The sequence below is a fragment of the Manis pentadactyla genome, chromosome 1, assembly GCF_030020395.1.
Source record: "Manis pentadactyla isolate mManPen7 chromosome 1, mManPen7.hap1, whole genome shotgun sequence".
Lineage (NCBI taxonomy): Eukaryota > Metazoa > Chordata > Mammalia > Pholidota > Manidae > Manis > Manis pentadactyla.
In genome coordinates, this window is record NC_080019.1 from 128,364,129 (window position 1) to 128,389,865 (window position 25,737).

A 25,737-nucleotide genomic window follows, 5' to 3' on the forward strand; every position below is an offset into this window, starting at 1 on the left:
ACAATGTCATACACAGACATGCAAACAAGGTAGCTGCTAACTCAGCAGGGCTGTACAGGGGTTTGTGATTATTTGGGCTGGACACTGAAGAATGAATAGGACTTTCCCAGCCAGAGAAGAGACAAAGGACTGGGCATAGCAGTAGGAAAATGTAGAACATGTAAGAAAGAGGAATTGACTCAGTGTGAGAGGGAAATAGAGGGCTGGGGGCAGAGGTGAGAGTTGTTGCCCTAAAAAATATCAGAACCTTTTGGAAGGACTATTCTTTGCCATATAATAACATAAATTCTATCCATTAGACAGTCTACAGCCACCAAAGGATTTTAAGCAATGGACTGACCTAATTAGATCTGTGTTTTATAAAAGTTATTCTGGCAGTGGGGTGGAGGATGTATTTGTGCAGAGGAGGCTGGAGGAAGATAAAAACAGATGGTATACAACTAAATACAATGAAAATTATGCAGATGTCAACGAGTAGTTTCACTAAAGTTATGAGAACTAAAAATTAAGTGCTCAGGTTCTTTTTACAGTTGAATATACAAACATTTTTCTTCTTTATTAACCTTTCCACAGTTGATTCATTTTTCTTATGGGCTTAAAAGACCTCACTGTTGGGAATGTATTAGTTACTGCTCATTCAGGGAGGTGTACCCTGATGAGTGCTGTGAGATAAGGGATCCATTAAAGGAACTAGATCTCACCAATTGTGGGAGAAGCTGGAAGAGTTGGAGGAAGAGTTGGAGGAAGGACAGTCGCAGTCATCAACTTGACTGCCTGAAATTCGGGTGCCAGTGGACTAGTCAGAATTTGCAGGGAGGAACTAAAAGGTCCCAAGCATGTCCAGCCACCACGGGACCTTTAAGGAAAAGCTGAGGAGAATCCATGCGAAGATCTTTCTTCTGTGTAGCTACCACCTGTGCATTTTGGCCCAACACTAGTGGTGGCCCTGGGGCTGCTATTGGCCTGCAGGGCCAGCAACTGGGAAAAAGATACAGTGTGGAGCAGAGAACAATAAGGTCAAATCTGCTTGGCAGTCTTGCCTTTAACCCCAAAGGACCTCCAAAGAACAGGTTTACTATGCTTTCTTCTGTTCCCAAATCTCTCACAAGTTCTTATTTCAGCCAGTTCTAACCTGGAACAAGATAAGAAGGATGATTTTGGGAAATGTAGTTCTTACCCTAACAAGGCTGGAGCATAGAAGAAGCATTACATGTAACTCTTAAATATAGGATATAATAAGACATATGGCATAAAACATAAAATATACAAAACCTTATATAATGGTTGCTGTACAAGATAGCATTTATAAAATACTTAGTTTGGGACTTGATATATAGCGAGTATTCAATGAATGCCATGATTATCCCAGAATCTCATCCCAATTTTTAAAGTCCTATACAAAGCAACAGGAAATACATTGCGGGGTCAATAATTGTGTTAGATTTGTCAAAAGCCTAAGCTTGGGAACAGGGTCCAGGGTTCACAGGTACTGTTCACTGTCCACTGCCTTATTCTTTATTACCAACACAAATTTTTTTGGGGTGGCATTGAACCTCTGAGGTCTGGTTGTGGACCAGTGAGATGAAAGCCAAAGTCCCTGAGTAGGGTTTCCTGGAGAGGAAAGGCAGGTTTTCAGGCTCTTTGGTTTCCCACTTCTTTTCTTTCACCTGGAACCCAGACACAGAGGGGCACTTTCTTCTTGTGACCACAAGGAGACACATTCATACTAAGGATTGCTAAGCACAAAGACGGAGTGAACTTGAATTTCTGATGTCATCATGGGGCTTCTCTACTGTCTTGCTGATGGGTTTCAGCCCTGGGCAAATTCACACTTGATTTGGTGAGACTGTAAAATGACAATAGAATGTTCTTGGGGTGAAAGAGTTTATATCCAACTTTATTTTCCCAGTGATGGCAGGTCAAGGGCTAGATTCCCATCTACTTCAGAGCAAGTCTGCATGCAGTAAGCCGGTCTCTGCCTCTGGGCCTTTCTGCTCCCACCACAGCCATCTTGGTCTCTGTCCTCAACGCTGCCACCACTCCAGCCTCTGCTCTCCTGCAGCTGTGTGAGCACTGAGTGGAGCTCTTTACATAGAGTCAGTACAGCATATTGCCCACATGTGTGCAGTGGGCAAGCCAACCAGGTTCAGATCATAGGAACTTTAATTTTCTCTACACTACTGGTTTCTCAGTACTGATGTTTCCAAAAAATAAAACCTCCGATTTGTTTGAGTCACTGTCTTTTGGGATTGTTACTAGCAGCTGAACTCAGTTGCTACCTGATGAGCATGTTGATGGGTGGAGAGGTGCTGGGAAGGCTTTTTTAAAGCAATAATAAAACTGTGGGAGTGCCTAGGATAGTGGATAGTACTTATTAAATATCAATGTGCATATGACTCATTATTCAGTTGATGGGTGGTGGCAACTGAGATTCTGCATTTCTAATAATTTTCACATGAAGCTATTGCTGCCACTGGTTTGTGGACCCACTTGGAGTAACAAGGATCTGGAACACCATTACCATATCAACTGTACCAGCAAGGGTATTGGTGTCCTAATTACGAGTTTACACTGATTTCTTATATCTCAGCTACTTGAGACTTAGTGACAATACCCACTCTGTTTACTGCATTGTTCTAATACATTTAATCGTAACATCACAAAGCAAAAAGAGCTGGAAGAGTAGGTCTATTAAAATATGTGCATTTCCAAAACTAACCGTAAATCACTAGGGGTCCATTTTAAAGCAAAAAGGATAAGGAGCTTGCGGTCTGAGGTTAATGAAAAGGATGCATGAGTGCGTCCTTGTAATGTAGTTCTCTGTATAGCCTCACTGTGTGGGTCCTTTTGGGACATTAATAGAGTTCTTGGATGTAGAGTTTCACTGCTTTTCTGCCTTGAGAATATAGAGCTCTTCTTTAGTCAATTATATTTAGACATGCTCGGAATGAGCACCTAAAGTCATTTCCACTTTTATGATTGTTGGTTAGTTATTTGGTACTCCTGTTGCTTTTCTAGAAATAGCGGGCACTTCAAGGGAAAGTAGAGGCCAGTAACTGCCACTAGACAATTATGAAGGAAGAGGTGCCCAGGAAATTCTAGGGTTCTTCCCAAATTCTCACTCAGGTCTTCTGAGTCTTCCCTCCTCTCTTCAGCGTGAATGTTACATCCTAGTTTGTCTTAACTGCTTGCCATTTTCTGAGCACAAACGATCTATTCCCACATCTGTACCATATATCTCTGTTTACCTGGTGTCTTAGTCTACTCAGGCTGATATAGCAAAATACCATGGACGGTTTGTTGGGGGTGGGGGGATCACTTAAATGACAGAAATTTATTTCTCACAGTTCTGGAGGCTGGGGTGTCCAAGATCAAGGTGCCAGCAGATTCGGTGTCTGGTAGGGACCTGCTTCCTCGCTTGTAGGCAGCTGCCTTCCAGCTGTTGGGAAAATTGAAGTTCCTATGGCCAGAATCCTTGCCTGAAACTAAACTACTTGATGTAAATGCCCTACTGCTAGGCTACTGCTTCCACACCTCTAGGCAATAAGCTTTTATTGACTGAGTCACTATATAAAGAGCTCTTCTGCCCAGTGCTCTGGGCAGAGGCAGAGACAAAGGAGGACTACAGACCTGCAGACTGTTGGATGGAAACGTGATTCTAGTGCTTGACCTATTGCAGGGAGAATAAGCCAGGCAATAAACCTTTACCCCAAGAACATTCCATTGTCATTCCTGGGTCTCACTGAATCCATAGTGAACTTGCCCCGGGGCTGAAACCCACTGGCAAGACAGCTGTGTACTGACATAGACTTTCCTTGGTTCCTGATAGTGGGGAGAGAGGGGAGGTGGAAAAGGGGAAGGACCGGGAGGGGTGAGAGAGCTCTGGTGTCTCTTCTTATTGTACTGACATTAATCCCATCATGAGGACAACATGCTCATGATCTCATCTAAAACTAATTACCTTCCGAAGGGCTCCACCTCCAAATACAACCACATTGGGTTTTAAGGCCTTAATGTATAATTTTGGAGGACACAACACTCAGTCCATAACACTTGGCATACTCTCACCTACTAGCTTCCCCTAGTAGTAATGGTTGCTACCCAGTGCAGGGCATTGATTATATCAGGCTCTGGATTATATGCATGTCTTGCCTGAGGGTTTCAGCCCTGGGCAAATTCACTCTTGATTCAGTGAGATCAGAATGACAATGGAATGTTCTTGGGGTTAAAGCATTTGTACCCAGCTTTATTCTTCCAGGCATAGGTCTAGGTCGAGCATTAGAATTATGTTGGCATCCAGCAGTCTGCAGATCTGTAATTCTGCTCCATCTCTGCCTCCACCCAGAGCACTGGGCAGAGCTCTTTATGTAGTGACTCAGCCAATAATAGCTTATTGCCTAGGGGTGTAGAAGCAGTAGCATAGCAGTAGGCCAATTACATTATCAAGTAGTTTAGGTTCAGGTCAGGATCCTGGCTATAGGAACTTCTATTTCCCCACAATGCATCACTCAATTTAATTCTCAAAGTGGGCTTACAAAACAGGTATTTAAAAATGGTAAAACCAAGTTTTGGGAAGTGGAGAACTTTCTGAAGATCATCTATCATGAAGCCAGGGTTCTATCCCAGGTGCTATAAAACATGAGAACAGGTGCTTTAAATCAGTGGCTTTCAAGTTGTGTTGGAAGGCCCAGCAATGTCAGTATCACCTGGGAACTGACATGAGTCCCACCCCAGGCCTACTAAATCAGAAGCAGTGGGTAGGGCCTTGCAATTTGTGTCCCAACAAGCTTTCCAGGAGATTCTGATGTATGCTTAAGTAGAAAATCACTACTCTTAATAAGTGGGAGAAAGGAAATTATAGGTAATATATACTTATTAGTGGAGTAGGTTGTTTCCATGTCACTATTGGATATATGTTGATGTGAACAATGTTCCTCAGCTGTATTATAATGTTAGGACAGTCAGGCACCTGTGGCTCAAAATTGCTTTATGGAAAAACCCTCCCATTTTCCAAGGTCCAGTTCAAATGCCACCTGCTCAATAATGGTTTTTTTTTTTTGCCTTTTGCCTTTTGCCTTAATCACTGCCATTTCATTTTGTATCACTCATGTAGTTAATGCAAAGTATCATCAATTCATCTCCTTCTAACTAAAGGCTGGGACTAATTTCCAACATTATGATTCAGCACAGCAACAGGAAGTGTCTCATGTATATTTGTTCAACAAACATTTGTTGGAGTAGTAAATGGGTTTCTATTTGCATAACTTACATAGTTCCTTATGCTTGAGATTCTGCACCAGAATACTTTGTGGTTATAAAAAAAGCAAATGTTTTTTCTCCCTTTTTATTCTGATATGTTATTTATTTTGAACCATTGCTAGCTCCCAATAAGAGGAGCATCCCTTTTATAATGAAATCCATAGATAATTCCTAAATATGATGTTAAATTGAAGGATAACACATAACAGTTTAAAATGCACAAACATTAGGGAATAGGAGCAATAAAGATGCAAACTGGGAGATTTAAGAAATGTATAATTACTTTGAAATAACTGAGCTCTGGCCACATGCTGAATTGGCTTAGGCTCAACTAAATAAAGACATCTCTGACTAATGCTATGCCTTTTTATGTGCCTCCTTTGCAGTACATCCATACACTGCTTCCTGTTTTATGTACTGAGACCAACTTCTTAATATTATCTTATTAGCAATAAAAATGGACTTGCTGTGTCAAAAGGTCATTTTGTCTGCTTGTACTAGCACTAAAGTATTCTTCTGCATATACATTCCACACCACTGGTTTCTGTGGTTCCATCTACCTGATATATCATTGCATCTTAAGCAGGGCCTATGTAGAAGAAGTACTAGCCAAGGAGTACTTAGCTTTGCAGCCTCCTTGGCACTACAGATTCGGTGGGATGCAATGGATGTTGCTAATCTCCAGGATTTTTGGCTGACCAAGGTTACTATGGAGATAAAAAGCCAACTGGCTGAGTGAGTGCGTCAGCTGTGATGTGCAGTTTGCCCAGCTACTTCAAATCTTCGTAATGGTTTGGTGTGGGGTGGGAGGGGAGTTGAAGCAATACTGTGCCTTAACCAGATCTCCCAGAAAAAAGGCACAAAAGCCCTGATTTGTTGCATTTCCTGATTTCAAGCCATCAACCTGAAAATGTACATGATTAACTCTCTAGCATACTATTGGGTTAAACAGAAATGGGCTTTTATTTTTTAAGAATTAACCCCAAGTTTTGCTTCTGTTTTAATAGCAATTAGGGACTTAGCAACATATTTCAAATATAATGTTTTGATTTTGGTTAAAATGTCATCCCATGCCAGTCAATACAAGAACTGAAGGTTGAAATTGAGAAAAATCTCCTTAAATGAGTATTTCAGATTTATCTCAGATAGATACTTATATACAAAAACAGATTTTTTCACTTTCTTTCTCCCTTGAAGCCAACTTTACCACAATCTTTGATATGTTCAGAATCAATAGAATCTTGTTTTGTTCTTCAGCCAATGTGTGGACACAAAACTTTCAGATACATTTTTTGTGGTAGTGTAGGAAGAGATAGGGATTGAGTGCAGGAGAGTTTTTCTTAATTTAAGTTCAGTGAAAGCTTTTAAATTTGGAGAAATGAGTCTATCTAATGAAATTTGGCACATAATTTAAACAGAATGAAAGATGTAATGATGGTAAAAGGGTGGTAGGTTTATTTTTGGTAATAAAATTAGTGATAAAGTTTCATGTATAACAGCAGCAAACATCAGAGGAGTAGGATGACATTCTTACTCTTAATTTTTTGGTCCAAGTAGAGAATAGTTTGTAATTTGTCCTGAAACATATACAGCCATTTTTGGCAAATTGAGTAAATAATTTTCTGGAAGTTTATATATGTCTTGCCAATGGGTTTCAGCCCTGGGCAAGTTTGCTATGGATTCAGTGTGACCAAAGAAATGACAGTAGAACGATCTTGGGGTGAGAGGGTTATACCCAACTATATTTCCATGGTGGCAGGTCAGTCACTAAAATCTCATCCACTCAGAGCAAGTTTGCATGCAGCAAGCTGGTCTCTGCCTCTGGGCCTCTCTGCCCGCACAGCCATCCTCTGCGCCTCTGTCTTCAGTGTTGCCACCACTCCAGCCTCTGCTCTGCTCTCCTGCAGCCTTGCAGCCATGCCACCATGTTGCCCAGAGCACTGGGCAGAGCTCTTTATATAGAGTTAATAGTAACATACTGCCTGCATGTGTGTAGTGAGCTAGCCGACCAGGGCCAGGTGAGAATCCTGGCCACAGGAATTTTCATTTTATCTACAATATAAAAGCACAGAAATGTAAACCATATTAAAAATAAATTTCTTTTTAGTTTATTACTAAACCTACCAGAATAAAAGAAAAATCAAAAGATGCAGATGAGCAGAAAGCACCTAAAATTGGCGACCCTTTGATACATACACAATCAGACATTTTACTGTAATGATATTTTACCGGATTTTTTTCCCTTAAAATACTTTTTTACATGTCAATAACTACTGTCTCACCTGAGGGTGTCAGCCTAGGCAAGTTCACTATGGATGCAGTGAGACCAAAAAATGACAACACAAGGGGACATTCTTGGGGTAAAAGGGTTTATAGCCGGCTTTATTTTTGTGGTGCAGGTCAAGCACTAGAATCCCATCTGCCTCATGGCAAGTCTGCATGTAGCAAGCCCATCTCTGGTTCTAGGTCTCTCCACTGCCTAGCAGCCCTGCTCTCTGATCCCAGCTCTCCCTCTGCTCCAGCTCTCCCTCTGCTCCAGCCTCTGCCCTCACCTCCAGCCTCTGCTCTGTCACAGGCACTGGGAGGAGCTCTTTATATAGCAACACAGACAATATTGGCTTATTGCTAATGGGTGTGGAAGCACTAGCATAGCAATAAGCCAATTACATCATCAAGTAAATTAGGGTCAGGTGAGGATCCTGGCTATGGGACCTTCCATTTTCCCTACAAATATATATCTACCACATGATTTTAACTGTCTTTACAGCATTTCATTATGTGGGCATACCCTAATTTAAGCAACTCATTTTTCTGGATGTTTGCTTTGTTACCAATTTTTCTGTTCTATGCTATGGTACAATCACTATCTGTGGGGAAAATAGCAGTTCCTATAGTCAGGATCCTCACCTGAACCTAAACTACATGCTGATGTGATTGGTCTACTGCTAGGCTACTGCTTCCACACCCTTAGGAAATAAGCTATTGACTGAGTCACTATATAAAGAGCTCTAAGCAGCTCTTGGTGGAGACAGTAATATAGACCTGTAGACTGCTGGATGCCAACATGATTCTAGTGCTCAACCTATCACCTGGAAGAATAAAGCCAGGTATAAACTCTTTTACCCCAAGAACATTCCATTGCCATTCTGATCTCACTGAATCAAGAGTGAACTTGCCTGGGGCTGAAACCAGGCAAGACACCATCTTTATAGGTTAATTTCTCTTCACATTTTAATATTTTTTAAATAAAATATATCTAAAATTATTTTCTTAGTGTATAGATAGAATTACTGGGTCAAAGGTAACAAATACCACTAGAATTATTTCTTAAAAAAAATAGATATGGAATTCTAGGTCAAAGGTCAAACATGTTATCCTGACTTTTTATGCATATCACTAATTGCTCTCCCAAATTTTGGACCGATTTATATGCTGTCTTGCCAATGGGTTACAGCCCCAGATAAATTCACTATGGGTTCAGTGAGACTGAAAAAATAACAGTGGAACGTTCTTGGGTAAAAGGGTTATACCCAGCTTTATTCCTATGGTGGCAGGTCAGTCACTAGAATCCCATCCACACAGAGCAAGTCTGCATGCAGCAAGCTGGTCTCTGCCTCTGGGCCTCTCTGCCCTCACAGATGACTCAGTCTCTGTCCTTGGCACTGCCACCACTCCAGCCTCTGCTCTCCTGCAGCCTTGCAGCAGCAGTGTCACTGTGTCGCCCAGAGCACTGGTTGGAGCTCTTTATATAGAGCCAATAACGTATTGCCCACATGTGCGTAGTGAGCTGGCTAACCAGGGTCAGCTGAGAATTCTGGCCACAGGCACCTTCACTTTCTTCACATATGCCCATCAGGTCCTCATCACATACAATGTAATGTATTTTTGTACCACAGTTTCTTTCAAAACTTTTTTTCTAGTAAAACAAGTAAACATTAAATTATATTTATTTCTCAGTGTCTTACCTTTTGTTAGGACTAAGGCTTTTAAAATGTTGTGCAGCAATTGGATCTTTTTTGTGTTAAATATTATGTATTTGTTACCTACTGCTATCTTAAAATCATCACAAATTTAGCCACTCAGAGCAACACAACTTTATTATCTCACAGTTCTGTAGGTCAGGAGTCTGGTGAGCTCCTCAGGTTCCCCTGGCCCGGGTTTCACAGGCTCAGATCTAGTTGTTGGCAAGCTGGACTCTTATCTAGAGGCTCTGAGAGAGAATCTGTTTCCAAGCTCTTTCAGGCTGTTGACAGAATTCAGTTATTTGAGCTGCAGGCTGAGGTCCTGGTTTCCTTGCTGGCTGTCAGCCAGGAGCCTCTCTCAGCTCTGTAAGGCCGCCTGAATCCCTCTGTCTTCAAACCAGCAACTTCCCGTTGAGTCTTCCTCATTCTTTGAGTCTCTCTCACTTTTTCTGCCTCCAGTTAGAGAAATTCTCTGCTTTAAAGGTTCATGAGATTAGATAGGGGCCCACCTAGATAGGATACTCCAAGCTAATCTACCTGTTTCAGGTCTGTAAACTGAATTATGTCTGTAAAGTCCCTTTTGCCAGGTAAGGTGTATTAGCCAGGATTCTCCAAATGTTATATATATATAACATTTATAAATAAATAAATATATATACATATATAATATACATTATATATAATATATATACATATACATATATATACATATACATATATATACATACATACATAAATAAATATACATATAAATTATTTATTTATTTATTTATAATATATTACATATATATGTCAAAAAACAAAATGCAACAAATGCAACTGAGTGAATTTAAAGATCTAACTGGCTTTATTCAAAGATTCATGATTTATGCAGCATCCCATCCAGCATGCAGAAAGGAGTTGTGAGGAGCTGTACAAAACAGAAGGCTTATATAGGCAGAAGCAGGACAGGACAATGAAGGTATTAGCAAAAGAAAATAAAAGGTTGTTTAAGGGGAGTCCTATTATGCAGTTAACTTTACTAGTGCTAATCAGGAAATTCTAGAGGATTCTTTTAAATTCCACTCCTGAGAAGATGAAACTGTAATTAGGTTAGGTACTAAGTCTCGGTGGGGCTTACCAAAAGTGACTCCATTTTGGGCCTGAATTTTTTAAAGCATTTTATACACCCCCCCACCACATATTTTTATAATGAGGAATTGGATCACATAATTATACAATTATGGAGACTGAGAAGTCTCATAATTTGTCATCTGTAAGCTGGAGACCCAGGAAAGTGGTGGTTTAATTGCAGTCCAAGCCCAAACACCTTAGAACCAGGAGAGCTGATGGTACAAATCCCAGTCCTATAGATGGAAAAGGTAAGATGAGATGCTCAAGCTTGATCAATGAGGCAGGAAAAAGAAGCAAATTCCTCCTTCTTCTCCCTTTTTTTCTATCTAGGTCTTCAATGGATTAGATGATGCCCACCCACATGGGGAGGATAATCTACTTTACTGAGTCCATCCATTCAAATGTTGATCTCATCCAGAAATACTGTCCTGGATATACCTGATAATGTTTAACCTGGACACCCATGGCCAGTCTATGTGACACATAAAATTAACCACATAAAGTAATATATATATATATATATATATATATATATATATATATATATAGGTTCTAGGGTTAGGGTGTGGTTGTCTTTGGAGAGTCCTTCTGCCTGCCATACATACAAGGCCTCCACTGTTTGGTTTGCCTATCATATTCCTCAAGTCCTCTAATCTAGAAATATGAGATGTGTGTATTTTGGAACTGAGAGAAAGTGTTTAAAACATCTATAATAAGAATAGTTTACATCTTATGTCATTTATTTATAAATGAATATATTCAAATATACTCAAAAGTAGAGTGAACAGTACAAAGAAGTCCATCTACCCATCATGCAACTTCAACTGTTATCAATATTTTGCCAGTCTTGATACATTTATGTGTTCTGCTTTTTTGTTTAGATGTATCTTTTGATGAGAGAAAATATCTTTGTGAAGACTAAGCTTCACATTTTATTTGGGACTGTAATAGTTTCATACAGTAGAAATTAAAGAATAAAAGGATAACAATATAACAAAGCAAAAAGAATTCTAGTGCTTTCCTCTCATTTGAATGGGAGGAAAGTAACATTTGGGTTATTGAAATATTGCTCAATTTACATGTTGCTATCATGATATTGACATTTTGTATGAACTGTCTTACAGCATAGGAGTCTCTTCATTCTTGTGCTGATACGTCAGGGAAAGTTGAATGAAAGCGCATGGGAGAAGTAGTCAGCTTTTCTCAGAGAATTTAAGAAATGAAACTCAAACTGCACGTCATTCTGCTGTTTCCTTCTTTCTCTTGATGCCAAGTATTGGGTATCTAATATACCCAAGTATATGTTTATATGCCTATACATATATTATAATTGAGCTCACTTAAGATATTTAACTATAATAACATGATTACTTGATATCTTGGGGAGTATGAAGGCATAAGTAGACCAAAATCCAGGGATAATCCAAAAATAACATTTCTGTATTTGTGAGTCTTCATATTGTGTTTACATGAGCATGTGCTGATGTTCTGGGGATTACTTTGGAAAGAATAATAAAGTGCACCATCAAAATCTGGCTTCAGTCTATGAACATCTGGCTCTGAGAATGGTGAAAGGGGGCCATCTTTCCAAGTGTTCCAGTGAATAGGAAAATCATACTCAAGAGTTTCATTTAAATGAGCTCTTCTCTGGGTAAACATTTTTTAGATTAAATTACATGGAAAATAGTTCAGAGAATCATCCTCAAATTTGAAATCTATTATCACACTGCATTATCTCTTACTCTTTTTTCCCACGTTCAGACAAAATTAGACGTTTGTTTTTTTAATTCCAAAATTTTCCGTCTCTGGAACCATGCTCTTTACATATCACTTCTTTTGCCTCTATCCGCCTTTCTTACCTTTTCCATTACTCTCAGAATTTCACCATAACTTACAAATATGCAAAACTTCTCTTCTCCCTGGGAAATACAATTGCTCTGTTTCTCTTTTCCTTTTACCAGTGAACTTCTTAAGTATACATTTCATCCACACCTGTGTCTTCTTAAACTCATTCTAAATGATTTTCTGTCCTCATCATGACTACACAGCATTCATCACAGCAGCCAGTAACTTACTAGTCACTGAATCCATTAGCCATTTTCTCAGTTGTCATATTCTTTAACCTCTTACAGCAACTGACACCCATTAATCAATCAACCCAACCACTCTTTCTTTGTCAAAATCTCTCCTTTCTGTCTCCATGCTTTCTTATTTTCTTCTTATGCTGCTCCTCCAATTATTCTTTTTTCTTCCTTCGTATATGATATCCATTTGGATGTAGGTGTCCCAGGAGCATCTGTTCCCCAGGGCTTCATTTTCTCTCTATTTCGAGCTCTCCTCCTGGTCAATCTAATCCCATTGCTTCAACTCTACTTTCCAGGTAAATGGCTTCTTAATCTTTGTTTGCTCTCCTGAATTCTCCCCCAAAGTTCAGTTTCAATTTTCCAGTTTCTGGCTTGACATTTCTATCTGGATATTCTATTTCCAGAGTTCAAAGAATTACACTTCTCATGTTCCCTTTTAAATCTGCTTTTATCACTATTTTCCTTTTTTGTTTCAAATGCTACTTGGTCACTTAGGCTCAACACATCAAGATCACCTTTGATTCCTATTTTTTTTGTCCCTTATCAAAATAGCAAATGTCAATAAGCCTGTTTGGTTCTATACCCATATACTCTCTCATTTCCAGCTCCATGACCTCTTTTATATTTCAGAACCCTATTCTTGGACTAGAAATATTATAAAAGTATGTTAACTTTTCTCCTCCACCTATTCCACACAGCCTGGGAAGTCTTGCCAGTTTCCTTCTTGATTTTTATTTTTATAATATACTCTTCTTCAAAATTTTGATGAATTTCTTTTGTTAAATCAATAGTTCTCAACTAGGGGTGACTTTGCTTCCTCGGAAATATTTGTCACTATCTTCAGATATATTTGATTGTCATACCTAGGCCAGCGGGTGCCTGGAATGCTGTCCAACATTCCGTATGGCAGAGGACAGCTCCTTGCAGCAAAGAGTTTTCTGGCCCAAAATGTCAATAGGAATTGACGGTCTAAAGAATAATCTAATTAATTAATTAATTTGGCATCCTCATCCCCATCTGCACAGTCATTTACAAACACATGGGATTTTTATAATTGTTCATCTCCATTTCCACCTCTAGGTCTCTACTTACACATTTCTTCCCCTTACTGGTATTATCTTTTCATACCTTGTCCTCTCATTTAAAAAAAAATCCTATTGCCATCCATCTCTCAGGGTTCAGTTTTATTGCCATATCTTTCATAGAATGCTATAATAATCTCAGTTGAAAGTGATGATCTTGTTTTTGAATCCTGATAAGGATTTTTTGGTATCTCCCTTACCATTTCTTGCCTTTTAATAGTTGTTTATATAAATACCTTTTAAAACTTCCTAATCTTTACATTTCTTTAAATAAAAAATTTATTGAGATATAATTCATGTGCCACAAGATTCATCCTTGTAAGTACACAATTTATTGATTTTAGTATAGTCACAGAATTGTGCAAGCATTACCACTATCCAATTCCAGAACATTCTCATCATCCTAAAGAAACCCATATCTTTAGTAGTCACTCCCCATTTCCTCCTTCTCCCAACCCCTGACAAACACTGATCTATTTTCTGTGTATATGTTTTAACTATTCTGGGTATTTCATATGAATGGAGTCACATGATAGGTGGTAGCTTCTTTCACTTAGCAAAATTTTTTTCAGGGTTAAAGACTGTTCTAGGAAAGCCACGCTAGAAAATGTCCTATCCGTATGATTGGCTTTGAACTTTGTAGATACTGAGAAGTTTATTAGAGACTTTCCTGACTTGTTTTATTCATCAACCCAGCTTTATTTCTTGTGTGTTGGTATTTCTTGTTTGTTCATAAAAGGACATCTTTCATGCTACCCCGACCTCAACCATTTCCCATCTGCATTATCTTCTCTGTAATGACTTTATTCTTTTTTTTAAAACTTTTTTAATCAGCAGGGTTTTGTGAGGTATATCCTTGTGCAAAGTCTGCCGTCTTGATGGAATTTTAAAGACAAGAAAACTGTAGTTTTCTTGTTCAAGTCTTGATGGTATTTTAAAGACAAGAAAACTCTTCAAGTTCAACTTTGGCATTTGTGGAATAATTGAGGCCACTTATTAACTATGATTTTTGCTAAAATTGGGGTCTGATAAAAATAAATGTCAAGTATGTGGTGTTGATGGTTAGAATTAGAAGTCAGCAAGTGAAAAAAAAAGCTGAAAGCAAGACTTAAAGCATCTGTAAAGTATTTGTATATAGAGAATCTTGCTAATATAACCAAATTGGGCATGAGGTCAGTACAAATTAATGAGTAGTCTGAATTCTAAATGAATTGCAAATTTTAAACTTTTAAGTGTACTCCATTGCCCTCTGAGGTCATTTGGATTATTAGGGGAAAGACCAATTCAGGCAGAGAGAACACAGTGTAAAGCCCTAGGCAAGAAGCTTCCCTGTTGTATTAAAGAACAAGGATGAGGCCCATTTAGTTAAGGTGAAATGAAAAAGGGGGAAGTAGGAGGAGATGTGGTCAGACAAGTAACAGGGAACCAGATCACGGTAAGGGCTTTCATCTTTTATTACAAGTGAGCTGGGAAGCCATTGAATGGTTGTAAATAAAGGAATGAGATTATGTTTTATTAGAATCTCTATTTCTGCACTTTGGAGAATATGCTAAGCTGGACAAACATAAAAGAGGGAGGTCAGTTAGGATTTAATTGCAATAATACAGGCAAAAATAATTATAATTTGGGCTGGGATGATGTGTGATAAATAACCAAATTTTGGATCTGGTCTGAAATAGGGTAAATGGAAAATGCTGACAGCAGAGTAGAGTGTAAGAGAAGGAAAGACATCAGGTTGATGCCTGTTTTGTGGGGTTAACTGAGAGGACAGAGTTGCCATTGTATTTGATGGGTAGGACTGGAGAGGGGCAGGTCTGGAGTTAGGGGGAGAGGAGCAGATAGTTGGTGAGCAGGAGTCCAGTTTTAGTCCTCTTGTTTGAGATGGCATCCAAGTGGATTTGTTGGGCAGGCATCTGGGAGTCAGAGGAGAGGAACTGATTGGAGATTTAAATTTAGGAGTCATTATTGTGTGGATAGTATTTATAGCCATAGAATGGCTGAGATCAGCTAGAAGAAGCATGTAGATAGAGAGCAGCAGCTCAGGAACTGAGTTCTGGAGCACTCCAGAGTCTAGAGGTCAGGAGGTAAGAAAGAATGAGCAAAGGAGGCAGACAAAGAGAAAAGGCCAGGTGAGTGTGGAATCTATCTTCTTCTTATACTGTAAGCTGCATGAGGACAGGAATCACATGTGTTTTCTCTTTTTGCATCCATCCTTCTCCATTATCTATTCACAGGAGGCCATAAGTACTGACTGACTGAATAAAACAACATTGGATCCTGTATCAATAGCTTATATATGAAGCAGAGAGTTCTTTTCCATGCCACTAAATTACTGATCTTTTTAAAAATATTGAGATAGAATTGGTATATAATGTAAGTAAGTTTCAAGTGTTCTTTTTGCAAATTCTTTTTCTCAGGCACAATGACTAAAGATGTGTGGATTCTTCCTTGTCAGATCCAGGTGTGCCTTCACATGGCCTCTCATTTTCACATGGTGGCTCTAACCCTGTAGGACAGCAGTTGATTGTTCTTTTACTCCTCTAGGTCATGCCGGACAAGGTGTTGTCATGTGGGCCAGCTTCCTTTGCATCCTCTGAGACTCATTTGATGGTAAACCTGCATGTGCATTCTCAGAGAGGAGGGGCCTCGGGTCTGTCTCCTAGGCTTTCCGGATTTTCTTTCTCTCAGCCCCACGCACTCTCCTGCTTGACGCTTGTGTTTTGGAAGACAGCCACTGATGACCTCTCAGAGTGACTTTCACAACTGCATCAGTTTTCTGAGCCCTCAATTTAGCACCACTTGCAGTGCCAAACAGTCCAACCAAGGACCCCATGAGTCATTTTAGTTCTGTTACTCTGGTAATATTCTAATATGAGTATAACAAAGTTATCTCCTTGGTGGTGCTTAGAAACAGTGTATGTTGACCTAGTTATTAAAGCTCTCTGCATGTTGTAATACTACAAAGTATGGCAAATATTTGAACATATATTTTAGAGCAAGATGACATAATAAAGAATAAAAATCAGAATTCTGCTTTCAAAGTTTTTGCTGCAGGAAAAATTAACAAATTAAATTCATGAGGCTCATAATTATCAATAATAAAACATAGACAATTTAAGAGAATACACTTTTGAATTTTAGTTTTCAAAAGTTCACTGTGACAATTCTTAAAGTTGGTGGAGTGATGACTACATATATGTCAGAATGTCCTAGAAATTAGTGCTATTTTCAGATCATCAGCTGAATGAGGTAAATGCAAATGTTGAAGGAAAAAATGAAAAGAAAAAGATGCTACCTTCAGAATAACCAAACCACTGTCTTTCTTAAGTTCCTTTCATTGTTATGAAAATGTTAAATGTCCATGTGCTAATTGGTTTAGACCATCCTATTTACTGCTTTAAAAGTTGGTAAAAGTGAGAAAGATTTTAGGTCTGGATTTCTAAATCTGGACTAGTATGTTCATTTTGGGTACTATAAATGAATAAAGCATGTGTCCTCTTTCCAGTTAATTCCTTTACTCCATAAAGGCAACTTCCATTGGAGGAATCTGTAATGAGGGTGAAGTTGCAAATTGTTATCTTGTTAACTTTGGTTTTTGAATTTCTGATGACCAACTTTGTATAAAAATATGTTATAAGAAAAATATGAGAAACAAATGACTTTTCTTTTTTTTTAACCTGTGGGATCCTATGCTTCCTAGGAAACACTTGAAGGGTTTCCTTTCTCCAATTTAGAAAATGTCTGGGGACTGCAGTCTAAAAGTAACACATATGCAATCTGTTAAAAAACCTTTGATCAAATCTAAGAAGAGAACAGGACACTTATAGTAGGTTGAAATGATTTTCAAGCTTTATTAAAGTTAATCAAATTTAATCAGAATCCTCCCTCAAACAAGATGCAAGCTGAAACGTTTCTGCAAGAGTGAAATCTTCTTGTGTTAAAAATCATTTACAACTCATATTTTTACTTTCCCCCTTTTCCCTACTTAGTTACATACTATTCTCAAGCTTCTGGGTCATTCAAATTCATACATGTCAAATGTTGTGCTAAAATTGATTCTTGGATAATCATTATAATAACTTAAAAAAAATTCACTTTTCTCTTGTCTTCTTCACTGTCATGAAACTAATGAAAAGCATCAGAATTTTTACTGGATTACTGATCATTTTATTCTGCTTGGGCTGCAATAATGAAATACAATAGAATGACTGACTTAAACAACAGAAATTAATTATCTCGCAGTTTGCGGACTGGAAATCCCAGATCAAGGTACTAACAAGTTCTGTTTTTGGTGAAAGAGCTCTTTACCTGGCTTGCAGATGGCCACCTCTCATCCATGCTCACTCAAATAGCTTTCTTTGGTGCATTCATGTGGAGAGAGATCTGTCTTCCTCTTTTTATAAGGCCACCAATCCTAATGGCTTAGGAATCACTCTCATGTCCCCATTTGACCTCAAATACCTCCTAAAAGTTCTATCTCCAGATATAGTCACATTGGGGGTTATAGCTATTACATATGCATTTTTTTGGGTGATGAGGAGACACAATTCAGTGTGTCAGCCTGATATGTCAGTAGGTCTAACTACATCAATATTTCTAGTGGTTTAGCAACCTGTATGATGTTTTGACTTCTATAATCAACATTTATGGGGCATATACTCTGTACCTGACACTGTACTAGATTTCAGTCATTTTTTTTACAGGCGTTTTACAACTTGTTTTATTAACTTAAGAATATATCATAGTTATCTCTCCAGTTTAGTAAATGGAAGCCTAATTAATTATTTTTATTTTGTTATTATTAACATTATGGTTACTAGACTCTCTCTATTATCAAGCCCCCACCACATACCCCATTACAGTCACTGTCCATCAGAGTAGTAAGATGCTGTAGAATCACTACTTGTCTTCTCTGTGTTATATTGCCTTCCCCTTGACCCCCACCCAGCTACATTATGTGTGCTAATTGTAGCACCCTTTTTTCCCCCTTATGCCTCCCTTCCCACCCATCTTCTCCAGTCCCTTTCCCTTTGGCTACTGTTAGTCCATTCTGGGTTCTGTGAGTCTGATGCTGTTTTGTTCCTTCAGTTTTTGCTTTGTTCTTATGCTCCACAGATGAGTCAAATAATTTGATACTTGTCTTTCTCTACCTGGGCTTATTTCACCGAGCATAATACCCTCTAGCTCCATCCATGTTGTTGCAAATGGTAGGATTTGTTTTCTTCTTATGACTGAATAATAGTCCATTGTGTATATGTACCACATCTTCTTTATCCATTCATCTACTGATGGACACTTAGGTTGCTTCCATTTCTTGGCTATTGTAAATAGTGCTGCGATAAACATAGGGGTGCATATGTCTTTTTTCAGTCATTTTAAAGAAGAATAAGAGTCTTTGGACTTATAATCGGTAAGATGAATGTGTGTACCCACAAACATCATACTGCTATGTGAGAAGCAAGTAGACATGTGCACATGTTATTCCAGTAAGAATGTCTCTGTACACTGTATTTCCCACCAATATATCTTAATTCATTAAAAAAAAATTTATATAGTAGTAGTCCATTCTTTTCTGCTCTGATCTACAACACAGGTAGGAGGTACTGTCTAGTTAGGCACAAAAAGCTATGTCATGTTTTAGGTGGAACATTTTATCCTGAGCTGCCTTAGGATCTGGTCCCAGAATTTCTGTTTGTTTCAGTGACTCTGGCAAAGGCTGTCCTTGTGGCACCATTTCTCTTCAAGCTTTTTTCTATCTTAGTATATGATCAATATGATCTGGAATCTTTAGATGATTTTTACATCCTTTACAAGTCAATTTATTGTCCCATCAATGAAATCAGACTGTTTTTAATTGGAGTTGAATCATTTGCCACTTATGAAGAGTATTTTCTCACAGACTTTGAATTAAAATTAAGCAAGTGTTAGAGTTTTACAATTGCATCAATTTCTTTGTTGATGTAAAATGAAATTAAGTATGTCCATACATCAGTGTGTTATGTAATTTATGCTTGGCCACCCTTTCATTAGTCATAAATAGCTCTGAAATCATGGGTATCAAGTGGGACAAAGTAGGAACATAGCTACAACATTTTGAAACCCTGTTTAATATCAGTGCTACTGTTGGATCTTTTCAAGGCTGTGCTATGTTTAATTTCCCAGATTAGACTTTTAAAAGTTCAGGAGACACCCTGAGTTTTTAAGCCTTGAGTCTGGCTTTGTCCTACCAGCTTCCTTAGTACCATTGTAATTGGTAGGTTTTAAACTATTTCTATGTGTTTTGCCCTTTCCCTGTGTTTAGCCGGTGGACACACCTTTTCCTTTTTAAACTGGTGCGTCGGTGGCCTTTCCTTGTAATAACAGTTGACATAATCCTGTGGACCTGCAAGAAAACACTGCTAGGAAAATATTGGCTATTTCCCACTTTCTCAGACCTCTGCAAGAAGGAATGCAGGTCTCAAACCACAGTTAGGTGGAGAAAGGGATACCAAGGGGTGCAACTAAGAATTACAGGGTCTCAGGCATACTTCTCTTCACTTGGGATTTACATTTTTGCCCCTACCTTAGGATACTGAATTGGAAAAATAATGAGATATCACTTTTTATCTGTCAGATTGGCAAATATTTTAAGCAAGCATTAACAACCATTGCCAGCAAAAACTCAGGGATCTGAAACATCCTTTTACTTGGGTGGTAAGAGTGTGAATTCCTCAACTGTTTTGGCAAATAAATCTAGCAGCAATTATTTGAGCTAAAATGACTACACATTATACAACATTTACAGTTCTTGAATTCTAACTTACATTGAAACTATCACATTTGATAAAGGTCATATATAGATGTAATGCTATAGTGTCAATAAATCATAAACAATCTGAATGTCTGTGAATAGGGAATTGAATAAATCATAGCACATGTCCACACACACACACACACACACACACACACACACACTGGAAAGCAAAGTATTGGAATATATAAGTGTCCCTAATTAGAGGGATGTTAACAATATACAGTGAGATGAACACAAGCAAATTCAGAGTAAAATGAATTAATATCAACCTGTTAAAAAAAATCAAAACCTAAAAATAGGGTATGTGGTCCTCCTTTTCATCTGGAATTAGGGAGGTGCAGAAAAGAAAAAGATGGTTCCTGCTGTGCCAGAAACTGAATAAAAAGTGAAGGAATTTTGCAGAGGTGAATGTCAAGCACCTGAGAAAGAAGTTTGCCTAAAGATACCTTGAAAGGCAAAGAAGCAGCTTATCTATGAAAAAGTTCAGCACTACTACAAGGAATATAGGCAGATGTACAGAACTGAGATAAGAATGTCTAGGGTTGCAAGAAAAGCTGTCAACTTCTGTGTACCTGCAGAACCCACATTAGCACTTGGCATCAGGATCAGTATTAATGGTGTGACCACAAAAGTCTGACAGATGTTGCAGCTCCTTTGCCTTCACCACATCCTCCATGGTATCTGTGAAACTCAACAAGCCTTCAGTTAATGTGCTGAGGATTGTGGAATTGTATATTGCATGGGGGTACTCAAACCTGAAGTCAGTAAATAAATTGATCTACAGGGTGGTTATGACAAAATCAAGATGTGAATTGCCCTGGGAGATAACATAGTCATTGCTGGATCTCTTGGTAAATATGGCATCATCTGCACAGAGGATCTGGTTCATGAGGTCTACCTTTATACTGTTGGAAAAAGCTTCGGAGAATCAAACAACTTCTGCCGTTTCTTCAAATTATCTTCTCTGTGAAGTGGAATGAAGAAAAATACCTTCCATTTTGTAGAAGGCAGAGATGCTGGTAACAGGGAAGACCAAATCAACAGGCTCATTAGAAGAATGAACTAAGGTGTCTACCATGATTATTTTAGTAGTCTGGTCAGTTAATAAATAGTGACTGCTTTCAAACTTAAGAGTAAGACCAAAACACCACCCTCCTCCAAAAAAAATCCAAACAAACCAGGTTATGTGATTGATCAAAGAGAAAAATGGGTAATGTACATAACCAATTCTTCATATTTATTACCTAAGGGAGGTGGGGGGGATTATTTACTTTTCATTCATTCATTTATACATTTATTATATCAGAAAGGGAAGACACAGGAGAAAAGCTAGAACACTCTTCTGGTGTTGGATATGATGAAAGGAGGGCTGTACACCAGTATGGCAGCCAGCCTCACGATCTTCCCCCCGAATGGGAGCAAGGGGCTGCCTCTAACGTTTTGAGCTCAGAGATTTTGCAAAGGATGTGATGGAGGAGGAAGAGAATGGCTGGACTCCAAGTTGCCTACAGTTACTAACAGTCCCTCTCCCTCATATGGATGTCTTAAGGTTGCCCATGACAACTCTCTTCCCAGTTATGTGCAACTGCACAATAATATAGTGCCTCAGGAGCAGTTCTGCCCCACCTGTGCACTCTCAAGCTCCTAGGGTGCTTGATGGGTACTGATGGTGAAGGTACATCTACTCCAGGTATAAGGAGAAACTTCCAAATGAGTCAAGAAATTCGTTTTTTCCTGATATACATGTTGCCCTCTTCATCCCACCCATAGGGTAGGCACCAGTTTACTGTGGGTAATATTTGAGTAATTTGGGTAATTACTGCAGGCTAATATTTGAAATTGTTAATCTACACTTCATCTTCTCCCATATATATTTTCCTCTCTCTGTTCATCCTAATTTAAGTGGATAGTTGGTCCTGGGAAAGTGTGAGGCAGGACCATGTTTCTGGCTTTTAACTTCCGGTAATTCAATTCTGATGGAGATGTCAGGCAAGATTGCCAGAAAAGGCAAAACGAAGGAGGATTTGTGGGCATCGACCAAGTGTCTGGACCAGAGGCATGATGGAAGGTGAGTTTTCCAAGCTAGGAAGAGACTCCCATGGGAATGGGGAGTGTAGGGAGGAGAAGGGAGGAGTCTGTGGCAATGTGGTATTGTCAGTGCCTGGGTTCCAACCACATAAGGAGAGGAGTAGTAGGACTCCAAGGAGGAAATGGAGGCTTGGTATTGAGAAAACTGAAACTGAGAGGATCCAGGATCTGCCCCCCCAATGAAAGACATTTTCTAACTATAAAAAATGTTGCTGCGAATATCCTTGGGTCCCTGCACACAGTTTTTCTGGAATTTATACTTTAGAAGTTGACTTGCTGGATATTGCCAAACTTTATGAGATTTTTTCTAGGAGGCCTTCTAAATTGTACCAATTTCCTCTCTCAATCTCTTCTCAAATTTAAACTACACTCTATATAGTAAAACTTCAATGTTTATTAATCATCAGTGATGTTAATATAAGAATCGGAAATTTCTATTTCTCTTACTTCCTCACCACTATTTGTCATTGACAGACTTGAATTTTTTCCAGTCTGATAACATGAAAGGGTGTCTTGTTTTAATTTGCATGTTTCTGTTACCAGCAATTTACAGCTTTTCTTTTGTTTCATATCTTTATAGGTCATATAGAATTTCTCTTCTGTGAACTGAAGATTTAATTCACATCTTTACTTTGCTTCTATCTTTCACTTACAGGATATTTTTATATATTCTAGATTGCAATTATTTCTCCAATGCCTTGTAGTTATTTTCTCTGTCTCTAGCTTGCCTTTTAACTTTGTTTATGGTGTCCGATATATAAAAATTTAAAATGCTTATGTGATGAAATGTATTCATCATTTGGTTTGTACTTACTGGTTTGCTCTTTTTTTTCTTAATGGACTTTATTTTTTAGAGCAGTTTTAGGTTCATAGAAAAATTAAGCAGAAGGTACACAGATTTCCTATTACCCCTGACCTCTACACATGCATGCCCTCCTCCATTATCAACATCCCCACCAGAGTGGTACATAAGTTACATTTGATGAAACTTCTTATATTATAAGAAATCTTTCCTTTCTTCAATGTTATGAGATAGTTTCCTACATTTTCTCCTAAAACTTTCAAGGGTTACTTTCAGCCTTTAAGTAATCCATGTAGGCTTCCTGTTTGTGTATGAAATGAGGAGGAACATAATTTTCTGATATATTTTCATATTTGTTCCTCAATTACATGGGGTCAGCCCATCTTATTGACAGATTTGCCTGCAGCCCCATTGAAAGATCTAGGATAGCAAAGCAGTTCATAGCGGGCATCCGAACTGGACACTGGGGGTAAACTACTGGGCTCATAGGTAAGCCTAGAAACCAGAGAGCAAACTAGTGGCTAAGACTCTATATCAACTATAGTTTAATTAAAAAAAAAAAAAAGCAAACTAGTGGTGCTAACTGGGTCAGTGAGTGGGGTGACCTCTGTGGAGTCTCCCACATCAGGGACACTGGCTAATGGGGAACAAGGGACATTGGCTTACTGAAAAAGGACATAACTGGCCTGGCTTCACAAAACGCTATCAGGATCTGAATCAAAACTACCAGAAAACATAGCAGCAAATATGGTAAAACTAACACAGCCATAGTATTTCCCAAGCAAATGTAGACAACCCAGAAGAAAATGTTTTCTGGATAATGTTTCCCCTCTGTAATATTACTAATTTATTTAGCATATACTATCATATTCTTTCAGTTCTTAAAAAAACAACATAGTGGAGAGAAAAAAAAACCTATTTTAATTGTTCAGTTAGGAAAAGTAAAATTTATATTTATTTCTTCCCCCAAAGAATAAAATAAAATCAATTTTAATAATTTGAGCAGTGATTATAATTTTTTTCTTTATGTAAAACAGCTACTTGGAATTTTACAGTAATTTTAGTATTTACACAGTTTTGTAAAGAGAATTAAAGAAAACATTTGAGTTATATAAAGCACCTATACTGGCATTGTGCTTTCTGAAGTAAAATCTCAGTGTGCATTATCTCAGTTATCAGAATTAAGAATAGCCCAGAATCCAGTAATTCTAAGATGAGTATCAAGTTAAGTATTTGAAATTTAGATTAATTTTTGCACTCTATAAAATCACAAATAATCATCTGGGAATATCCCATGTGCACTCTGAATCCCCCATTCAGCCTAGGTAATTTTTCTTATTCTTCCACAACACATGGCATTCTTTCTATGAATGACATCAGTTTGGAAATACCCATGGTTTTCTGAGTTATAAATGGTATCTCACTATGAGCTCCTGATTATATTATGATTCATACTTTCACTTCTGTTTTTTTATACTATCATTTTGAAAAAGTGAAAATGAAACTGTGTTTAATTGACCACAGCTTACAAGGGAGAGGAAAAATAAGGCTGAATGTAATAGTTTACAGAATATTTAAGGATTATTGTCAGAATAATAGTGGTGAAAAACACTTCTTAAGGAAAAAGCAATGTAGTTGTGACAAAAACAATTGCTCTTAGAGAGTTAATTCTGGAACTTACCAGTGACTATCTTCAGACTTCTGCTTTGCTTAGGAGTATTGCTTGTATTTCTTCTGGCATCTATCTACCTACCTACCCATCTATCTGTCAGTCTGTCTCTCAATCTCTATTTGTCTATTTAGGTATCTATCTATCTAGATTCTTTTAAAACTTTTTCTTCATGAAACTGGGCTGAAACCTAGTCATCTACCTCTAGAATTTCTTCTCTTAACTATTACATTATGGTAGAAATATGATGATAGCTAGAAAGGTAGAGAGAGAGAAAGAAAGAAGCAATCATACAGTAAGTTCCAACAGGATTCCAAGTTTGAGGGCTTTTATTCATACCTCAAGTTTCCTTAGGGCAGGGGTCACACCTGCTTATTGCTGTGTCAGTTCTGAGCACATAGCAATGTTCAACAAATGTTTGAGTAAATGAACAGTAATGCTAATAGTTAATCAGCAATAGATTGCCAGAACAGAATTGCTATTAAGATTAAATACATATTAATGACAAGAAAGTCATATAGTAAAAGCAAATTCTTGCCCTTCATCGTTTTCTTTGGAAAACCACAAGAAAAATTGTCTTCTGTGGTCTCAGTATGCTAGTAGCCATGAAGTTATCAAGAATCTAATAAGATCTGTTTCTTATGAGATCCTTAATGTGGTAATGCTTCATACCATGAGGTACGAGATCTAAGGTTACATTCCTCAATGCCTTGTGATTCTTTATTTAAAATTACTTATAGAATGGGAATTTTTCCAGAGAGTATAAACCTTCTGCAAATATTAATTTGATTTAAAAAATATTTCTATTAAGTATAAATTTACTTTCCTGGGCTGCGTGTCACCAAATGGCAGTTCCTACCAGAGATTTATGCCTTGTGGTCAGTA

At 38.1% G+C, this 25,737-nt stretch overlaps 1 pseudogene; it reads left to right on the forward strand.

The window, feature by feature from the left end:
• Window positions 1-21,359, forward strand: part of LOC118907094 (60S ribosomal protein L7-like) — a 35,457-nt pseudogene extending 14,098 nt beyond the window's left edge.
• Window positions 21,360-25,737: the final 4,378 nt, after the last annotated feature.